Source organism: Watersipora subatra, chromosome 7 (assembly GCF_963576615.1).
Source record: "Watersipora subatra chromosome 7, tzWatSuba1.1, whole genome shotgun sequence".
NCBI classification, from domain to species: Eukaryota; Metazoa; Bryozoa; class Gymnolaemata; order Cheilostomatida; family Watersiporidae; genus Watersipora; species Watersipora subatra.
The window spans coordinates 47,560,472-47,570,241 of record NC_088714.1 but is presented as its reverse complement, the minus strand read 5'-3'; the positions used below and the strand labels follow the sequence as shown (position 1 = coordinate 47,570,241).

Genomic DNA, 9,770 nt, shown 5'->3' with positions numbered 1-9,770 from the left:
TATTAAGTATTATAGTTAATAGGTCTATGGTTTTCTCGTGATAAAGTTTGCTCCATCACGTGATGCTTGTGACATGACAAATATCAAAATGAATTAGCATTGTTAATTGATGTTTGGCTATCAAAGGTATTTGTCCAATATATATATTATATCTATTATATTATTGTCCATATATATTATATCTTCATAATATAATTCGCTCTAAAGTAAACTAGCAGATTCAAGGCATTCAATCGCTATCAAGATTTGTGTGTCATTAATGGCTGACAAAACAACCTTCAATTTTGTTTAAAGACAAACAAATCAAATAAGTACTTTTCACAATTGGGAATAGTCAGTTGCCATAACATTATGGTAAAATGTTCTATACCAAGGATTCAGTGCTACAAGTAAACACAGACTCAATTTTTCCAACATGTACACAATATTCCAAAAAACGATTTCAGTAAATTATTATTTCTTTCTGCTCAAGGCAGTTTCAGTTTTAATACATCTTTGTTTCATAATACAGGAAAAGCATGATTCATTCTGGGTCCTTTTGGTGAAATACTCAAAATAGATTCCTGTTACTTATTATAGCATGATAATGGTTCATATGCAACGATGGATGAGAAAAGTCTAAATCAATACAAATAGGGCTCTGGAAACTCAAATTTTAACTTCTGACTTCAACTGCAAGCTATAAACAAACTAACTTACTTTAAAACATTTCTAACTAGTAGTTATCTTCTCGACTCAACTATGTATCTAAGGTTTGATTATTTCTTCTTTAATTAGAGTTATTCTCTTGACTCAACTATTTACATTATCTAAGGGTTGATTAGTTCCTTTTTAGTTAGAGTTATGCTCTCGACTCAACTATTAAACTAAGGGTTGATTATTTTTTCTTAAAATAATTAGTAGTTATGCTTTCGACTCAACTATCAGTGCATCATGCACAGAAATACCTCGAATATAGGCCTATGTAATAATGTAATAAGCCTAGATTTGAGGTAATTGATGAGCGATTTGGAATCCATAGGTTTTTACCACAATTTCTTAAAAAACCCACTCAAATGGTTATGAGATTTTCAGTTATTACCAAAGTTTTCCCACTTATAAAAAATAATAAATATGATTAACCATAGTATTTTATAGACGCGCTCATTTTTTGTGTTAACGAAACACTACTGGGCCACGCTTCATTTCCGTTAATTTCTTTTTAAGTCAGATCGCTGCAGCCAAGATAGTTATCAGTTATCAATTATCTCAAGGGAACATTTGGTGTAATTAATACAATCGTTTGCACACAACATGTCGGATAATGATTCTCAGCCTAAGGTATTGCCAATTAAGAGTATTGCTGACAAAACCACCACCACCGAAGACGGGGCAAAAAAAGGTGTGCTTGTTTTTACTTTGAGCCTTTGTTTAAACAGTAGCTTGCACTGCTACTAATCTTTAGGCACTGGTTATTGTAGGCAATCATATCAATTTACCTTTTTTATCAGTCTGTTGACACTATGCCTATAATTATCCTCTTCAACAAATTTTATATCGGAAACAAAAAATATCTTAACAGGTAATTGTTTTGTAGAACCAAAGATAGTAATGAACGACTTAGACTTAGACCTAGACTTGATCGAACCGATGTGGATAGGTACATTAAATAAGTACTCTAACTAATAATAAACTAATGGGGTGAGTAACTTACCGAAATCTATGTGTTTATTCGCTGTTCAATTTAACGTGTAGACCAGGCGTAATAACAAATGAAGCACAATACGCCCATCTAAGAGAAAAATTTATTACATCTCAATTTAACGATTTGCTATAAGATACACTGTAACTATGTATCCAAGGGTTGAAGATTTCCTCTTTAATTAGTAGTTATCCTCTCGACTCAATATGTATCTAAGGGTTGATTATTTCCTTTTTAATCAGTAGTTATCCTCTCAACTCAACAACGTGTCTAAGGGTTGTTACCATTGAACTTAAAACCCCTGGAATGGCAATCACGTGACTTTTACGTTGATAATAATACGTAAACGTATGCGCCATATTGGAGAGCTAATCGAATGCTAGTTCCGTTTGTAAACAAACGAAGAAAAATGACAGAAATGTACATGTTGAATAGTTATTTTCCAGCTGGGTGTTAATGAAAGCTACTCCTACACAACGTTTAGAGTGCCCTGATAGAAGAAAACCTATTTATAACATATGGAGTAGAATATATCAAATGATAAGTAGATGTATAATAGATTTTCGTGGACCATGTTACTCATTCAAACTGTTGTATTACAAATGCATAAACCCAGCAAATGATATATTCAGGCAAATAACAACTGTTCCATTATATTAAAATTTATATTACATATGCAAAAATGCATATGGAAAAACTTAGCAAATGAAGTATTTCGATAAAAACAACACATAGGTATGCTGCCAAAACAGAAACTGTTTTCAAGATTTATGTGATAATAGCTTATGAATGTATGATATGTATAATACAGTATCTGTAAAAGATGGAATGAACTACTGCAACAACTAAACGGAAATGAAAAACCGTTGTAATAGAGAATAATCAAAATAATGCAAACAAGGAAATGCAGGAATTAGTGTAATCAGATGATTAAACTTATACATATACGTTACAGAAACTGTGTAAAAGGAGATTTGTATAGAAGTGGATATTGAGCCAAGGTGCATCAGTTTCTTAGAACTAAATTAGATTAGGAATAACAGCACAACAACAGCTGCAGATGAATATTACAGCGATTATATTGTTACTGGCCTTTAAAAAGTACTACTTTAGTATTGTATGCCACAAAGATGCACTTTGCAGTTTGAGTGCAGGATTTTAGCATAATGGTGCTGTCGGAGATCATAAAATGACTGAATAAAGTTTTTCATCAATGACGCAGTGGTTGGATATGCCATCTGCCGTATCCGTAAGGTGTTTCCCAAAGCATAACACATCACTAGACCTTACACTACTGATAAAATACACCACACAATGGAGTGGATCTGGCTTTGTATGAATACGAAAGTATTGATCTGCAACTAGCAGGATCCTGATGACATCGTCTGATGGACGCACCAATCCTCCATTGTTTTGTAGCTTGAGTAGAGTATAGAGATGTCGGTACTGGATATTTGACTTAGTGGTAACCAGCAACTGACGGCCAATGTCACGACAGCACTTTAGTTAGCTTTTGCACAATGTAGCCAACTATATAGACTATACTGTTACCTATAACAGAAATTTGACATCTGAAATCATTGAGTTCCACAAACTGATCAACTTCTGGAGTAGCCTGTATGATGAGAATCTCGTTTTGAGCAGTAACATTACCTGTCTTACTAGCATCTGATTCTGCACCACATTTGATGATAAGTTTGCGAAGGTAGCCTTAAACTGAGTAACAGTAGGATTATTATTCCAACCCCCTAAACAAAAGCATCAATTATAACAATTACATAAAATCAACAAAAATGAATGTCTTATTCACATAAACATAGTACCCTTAATAAACAACCATACAAGTAATAAAATAAATGAAAATAAAACAGCTCAAAATGTTACCATATCGCTATGTAAAATGAAAATGTAGCAATTTTCACTGGAAGTCATTCACACCCATCTTAGGCATAAAGCTTAATGGTTGACTTGCAACAAAATTCACATTACCGTTATTTGATATGAAAAGATTCACCATGTCTTACCCTGTTGTGTTGTAGGCAGGGTTGTTAAAAATCGATGATTTTTTTTAAATCAAAAAAATCGATTTCTATTGTTTTATTTGATTTTTTTTTTATTTAAATCGATTTTTTTGATTTTTTTTTTGTTCCAAAAAGATGTTTTGTGTTCTAAATTGCAAGTTATTGCTATCAATTTGGAATTTATGATTTGCAGGAGTATTATGTAGTTTTATTACAACAACTAGGAAATGAAAAAAACATTTACACAGTTAACATTTGATAAAAAGGACAGCATAATTTATGTGTTGGACCAATGATATACAGCCCAAAAGGATAGCCGACGGCTATCATATGGGCGGGGTTTAATGATGGAGCTCTATTAGGATTGTGCTAGCCTGGGTTTCAAAGCAAACAACTCTCGCGGGGGGGGGGGGGGGGGGGGGTCGCGTTGCCTTGTTAGGTTTTAAAAAACACGAATCGCTGTTATCGTTTCATTAGCTTATTCAGCCAGTAGACCCCGCGGGTCACAATAGCAAACATTGAATTTCTGCAATGTAGGGGTAATACCTAACCAAAATAATGTATCTATTCAAAATAAAACATTTCAAATTACCTACTTTTAGTAATTTTAAAATTAGTAAAGGTTGTAGTATATGCCTAAAGTTGAATATAATTACCCGAACAACGGCATTTTTTTTCTAGTTTTTGATTAATATTTTGCCACCCCTAATATAAATTGACAAAGTCTTTCATCGGTTTCACATTGTTTTACCTTGCCAATGAGATGGGACAGCAGGCAAAGCTGTGCAGTGTAGTTTTCATACTCAAAATCTAAATGCAAAACCGAATTTGAGCTATTTTACGATTGTGACTATTAATATCATGAATGCTTGTGAATGGCAACTGACTGATCATAACGGTGACAATATTGGGATACTATATTTATTTGACAACAAAATGAATTCAACAGATAAGTAAAATAACCACTATAGTTCATAATATTCGTAAATTTACAAGGTGCTTTATTCAGCATATTTGTTTGTTTGGGTGCCGTGTTCGGGTTAATCCCAACAGAGCTTCATCATTAAACCCCGCCCATATGAGCGCCGTCGGCTATCCTTTGGGGCTGTATATCATTGGTTGGACATTAAATCCCAGAAACGAAGATGAAGAATCACAGAGAACAGATCACACAACTGCTAAGCTGCAGACATATTCATAGGCACTTGCTGTGGCAGCTGTCACTGTTTTGGGTGCTGTTTGAGGTTTCTAAATTTTTTTTAGATATAGCTACTTTAAGTTGAGCAACCTTGCAGCACTGTGCTTGACAATTTGGTTTTAAATTTAATCATTGAAAAGTATCATTCAACATTGAAAAATATTACCTTTAAATGGCTTCAGTCAAACGTTTTAACCTGCTGTTAAAACATGGATCATTGAAATGTTCGTTGCAGATAAGTGCTCAAGGATCAGGCTTATTCACTCTTCTGCGGTTGCGATACCATTGTAAATAACGAGAGTTCTCAGTTGCTTTGTTTGGAAATCTAAAAATTAAAATGAAACTGTAGTAGTTAGTTAGCAACAGTAGTAATAACAATAGTATTATTACTCTTATCTCCTTACTGCTAGCTAGATCCAGGTACAACAATAAATAATATTATAAGCACGACAAACACTTCCTTCAAATATAAATATTTAGAAATAACCTAATGGGTTGTAGTTCCAAAATATTAATATAAAAAAAATTCAAAATTTAAATAATAAAAAACCTTCGTTCTGAAGGAAGAACATTTCACTCACTAGCTTATAAATTTATCTAATCACCGACAAAATACAGTCAAACTCGTACACTCAGTAGTGACACTGATCGACTCTCACTCACCCAGTGACTAGTGTAGTGGAACTAACTAATGGCAGTACTAACTAGTAGTTGCACAACTATTAGTAGTCGTAGACTTGAGCAATAGTAACAGAACTAGTAGTAGAAGTGACTCACTTGTGAAATGTCATGCCTTTTCCTTTAAAAGTCCATTCTTGCGGTTTTTGCAGTTCATGGAATAGCAATAGCACTGTGCACCTACACCCTTATCTCTCGTACATAAATTATTAGTAGCAATCTCAGTAGTCTGTTCCTTTGATTGAGCGGTGTATTCGTGACCTTTCATAGCTGTTAAATCTGAAATTAGATTTCTTTCTCACATTGAACACAATGAAATTAACTTGAACATTAACTGATAATGGCGTCGACCGGATTTCCGTACTCGCGAATGACCTCTTGCCATTCCAGGGGTTTTAAGTTCAATGGTTGTTACTTCCTTTTCAATTAGTAGTTATCTTCTCAACTCAACTATATGTCTAAGGGTTGATTACTTCCTTTTCAATTAGTAGTTATCCTCTCAACTCAACTATGTGTCTAAGAGTTGATTGCTTTCTCTTGTCAGTTTCACTTTCATTTAGAAATGAAACAGCTATTCGTAATGACATTACAGAAATTTTCAAAAGTTTTTAGAATAAAATATTATCACATTCTCAGATAGAAAAGCTGATAAACTTTAACTACAAGCCTTTGAAGCTAGAACAAGAAGATTATTCTCAATATTGTGTACTAGGTAAAGATTTTGATGTTGGGCATAAAAAATTTCTTTTGGAATGCATCAAAGGTTTTGTACACAAAATTAATTTTTTTCGAAAAATGCTTTACAAAAATTTTAGCAAAAAGCATTTTGTTTCTTTGAAGCACTTTTTGTATAATTTTAAACTAAAATACTAAACCTTGTCTTTTTAATTAACAAATTTAGAGCCTAAAACAATATAAAGCTATTTTAAAGGTCCTAGTGATATATATAGTGATTCCTAGTGATATAGATATATAAAATTTGGAACACAATTGTCATGGTAGAGAGTTTAGATGAACAAGACTCTTTATAATATTGTAAAAAATCAAAAAAGTTGCACTGACTCTGTCACCTTTAGGCAACTTCACTTTGGCAAAATAAATCAAACATCTTTCATCAATGGCCGGCTTGTATTTTTAAATTCGCAATTGATAGATTGTGCCAAAAGACGGACACAAGCTTACTTGTGGCTTTGATCGACTGTTTTCCAATTTAAGAATATTGGAAACTCTCTGTATTAATACTAGTCAGTACACCAAACCTATATCAACAGATATCTAACTATTACAAATTAGCTATAAACCCTCAGATTAACTAAAATAAGTCAAGAGACAAACTGATAGAAACATACTTGGCTGACTGAGGCGGATAGAGAAATCAAAGACAGTCATAACTTCGACCGTATTAGTATCACTTATTTCTACAGCTCATGAAACTGACCTTTGTAAATCAGTCATGCAAATAAACAAACAAAAATAATTTTCTTCAAAAATCATTTTACCAAATGAATAATCATAAACTATATTATTACTGGTTAATGCGGCCCAAAACCAATTATACCATGAGAGTAAACTAACAAAATAGTAAAGTATAATTATAAGTGTTGGATAAAAAAGCTTTTTGCACAACGCTGTTCAATAGTGTGAATTGGTAAGGCCTTGGTGTCTGGTATAAGGGTTAGTAGTTTTTTGGGGAAGAAGGAATGTAATGGATGGTCAGGTAGATAGGACATACGATCTGAATAATTTAGACAGTAAATATCTAATAATGCATTCAGCTCCTCAAAATTAAGGGTGTTTAGACGCTGTACATATCAGGTAGCATAACCCTTGAACAAAATTTTTTAAAGCATTGTAATTTTTCCTTATCAGTCTTTGATAAAAAACGATATCAGCTTGAAGCAGTAGAAGGCAGAATGAACAATATACAGTTCTGGTTAAAGAGTGATAGCCCTCTTAGTGTTACCCTCATTTTCCTGATCTAAAGTAGAAGTTATCTACTCTAAACACACTAGTTGATCGTAGCTCTGCAAAGTTAGCTGATTTTGACAATTCTAAATTTTACATCAACTCATAATTATTACCAAAACTTTACCTTATTCAGATAATGAGCTCAACTTGTTCAGATCAATAATGAAGTCGAGAAAACAACAAGTTCAAGTTACAGCAATAGAAAGCAATGTGACTTGGGGATAACAAATTCCAAAAATGTGATCCAACATGGTTCAAACTAAAATTTTAAATGTCCCACCTTTTGAACAAAAGTTCCAAACTCAAATATTGCCAAGATATACTAGGAAATGCCTGTCTCTCTCTCTCTCTCTCTCTCTCTCTCTCTCTCTCTCTCTCTCTCTCTCTCTCTCTCTCTCTCATTATGTACGGAGACATGTTTACTATGGTTTACAAAATACTAACGGTATTTTGGGTTTTGCATAGTTTATTAATGAACTAGTTAACTTTTAATTAAATATTTAAATATTCTTAGTTAAATACAACTTAATTACACAGAAATTGAATACCCACAATATTTTAACTTTTTCATTAAGATGTGTTCCTGTTAATTTCTAGTGTTCATTATCTATATGCCGGAAGTCCTTATTTTCGTGATAGTAAGTACGCTTCTTCACCGGCCTTTTGCTTGTCCTATTTTGGTTATCTACTCTTAACTTTTTATTTTTGCATCTCATCTGTTATATTTACTAATTATTAAAACATGCTGGTATTATAGTAATACTTAGTCGTAAACTAAGCAGTCAACAAGTAGTTGTACTTACGATTATTTGTTGAGGTGCAAACAAAGAGAAGATTATAAACGAGCAATTAGTTGGAGCAGACCGACAGACTTTTACAGACTTTTAACCAATTCATATCCAATTAATAGACAAGAGTTAGACCTTATTTTTTTACATATTGTAGTAGATGCATCTCATCTGGTTATATAGACTTGTAAATTTTATAGGACTAATAACTTAGGCTGACAGTAAGCTTTTTATTTAAGGCTAGCTGTGCTATCCGGCTTTGCCCGGGTAATAAAAAAGTCTTTAGACAGAAAATTGATGTGTATTTAACATATAACAACATTTACCATCCTAACTTTTAAACTTTATATCATGAGAAAACTTCATATCATGTACATGTAAAGTTTAAATAAATTAATAGAAAAATATAACAGCTGTAAGCGTTTTCAAACTTGGTCAAACAACTGTAACTTTCAAACTTCATATCATGAGGAAAATTTTTGTGCAAGTCAAATGAATTAAAAAATAAAACGACTATAAAAAGGTTTAGATGGAAATGTGAAACAATTAGCAAGTAATAGCTAAATTAAATCGGTTTTGCTACATTTACAATAGGAGATGATTCTGTAATGATACAATTAATACAAACTGAGAAAACAAAATAAAAATCCTGAATATGTTGAATTAATAATAACAATTCTTGCATAGAAGGGTGTGGGTATAAAAGAGGTTACTGTTCCATCAGTAGCCATCCATCATAACTTCTAATATGAAGACACTGGTACTTCTCGATACCAGTACAAATGTAAAAATGAGATTTGATACTGTTTTTGTCTGGCTGAACGGAAGGATAATGTCGAGGCTTTTTCTACAGAGACAATATAATTGTCCGCGTGAGAAAACTCGGTCTTGACTCCAGATTTAGTAATTGAACCTTACGGAAAAATATTTCTCAACAGCGGCATCGTAGCGTGGGGCTGCATTGATAAAACGATCAGCGTGCGCTATAGCTGGACACCCCTACACACCAACACTGAGAAATATATATATACTAGCTGTACAACCCGGCGTTGCCCGGGTAATAATAAAAGACTTTGGACAGAAAATTGATTTGTACTTAACATATATAACAACATTTGCCACTTTAACTTTTAAACTACATATCGTGAGAGGAGTGTTTTGTGTAGTTGAAATAAATTAGGAGAGAAAATAAAAACAGCTGTAAAGGTTTTTAAACATGTAAAAACAGCTGTAACTTTCAAACTTCATATCACGAGGAAAATGTTTTGTGCAGGACAACTAAATTAAAAATAAATAAAACAACTTGAAAGGTTTTCAAACCACTGTAAATTTAAAATTTCATCACTTTCAGCGACGTATTTCTTTTAATAACGCACAGTGGCACTTCAGTTCTCGAACATAATCCGTTCCAGAAGGTTGCTATGTGTTACCCGTTA

At 32.9% G+C, this 9,770-nt stretch overlaps 1 long non-coding RNA gene across 1 annotated transcript; it reads right to left on the bottom strand.

Moving 5' to 3' along the window:
- Positions 1-2,298: 2,298 nt before the first annotated feature.
- Positions 2,299-5,866, bottom strand: LOC137399788 (uncharacterized). Its single transcript, XR_010979174.1, has 3 exons — positions 5,678-5,866; positions 5,067-5,225; positions 2,299-3,232 (listed from the first exon to the last, which is right to left on the bottom strand). It is a non-coding gene; the product is annotated as an uncharacterized lncRNA (long non-coding RNA).
- Between the last annotated feature and the right edge of the window lie 3,904 nt (positions 5,867-9,770).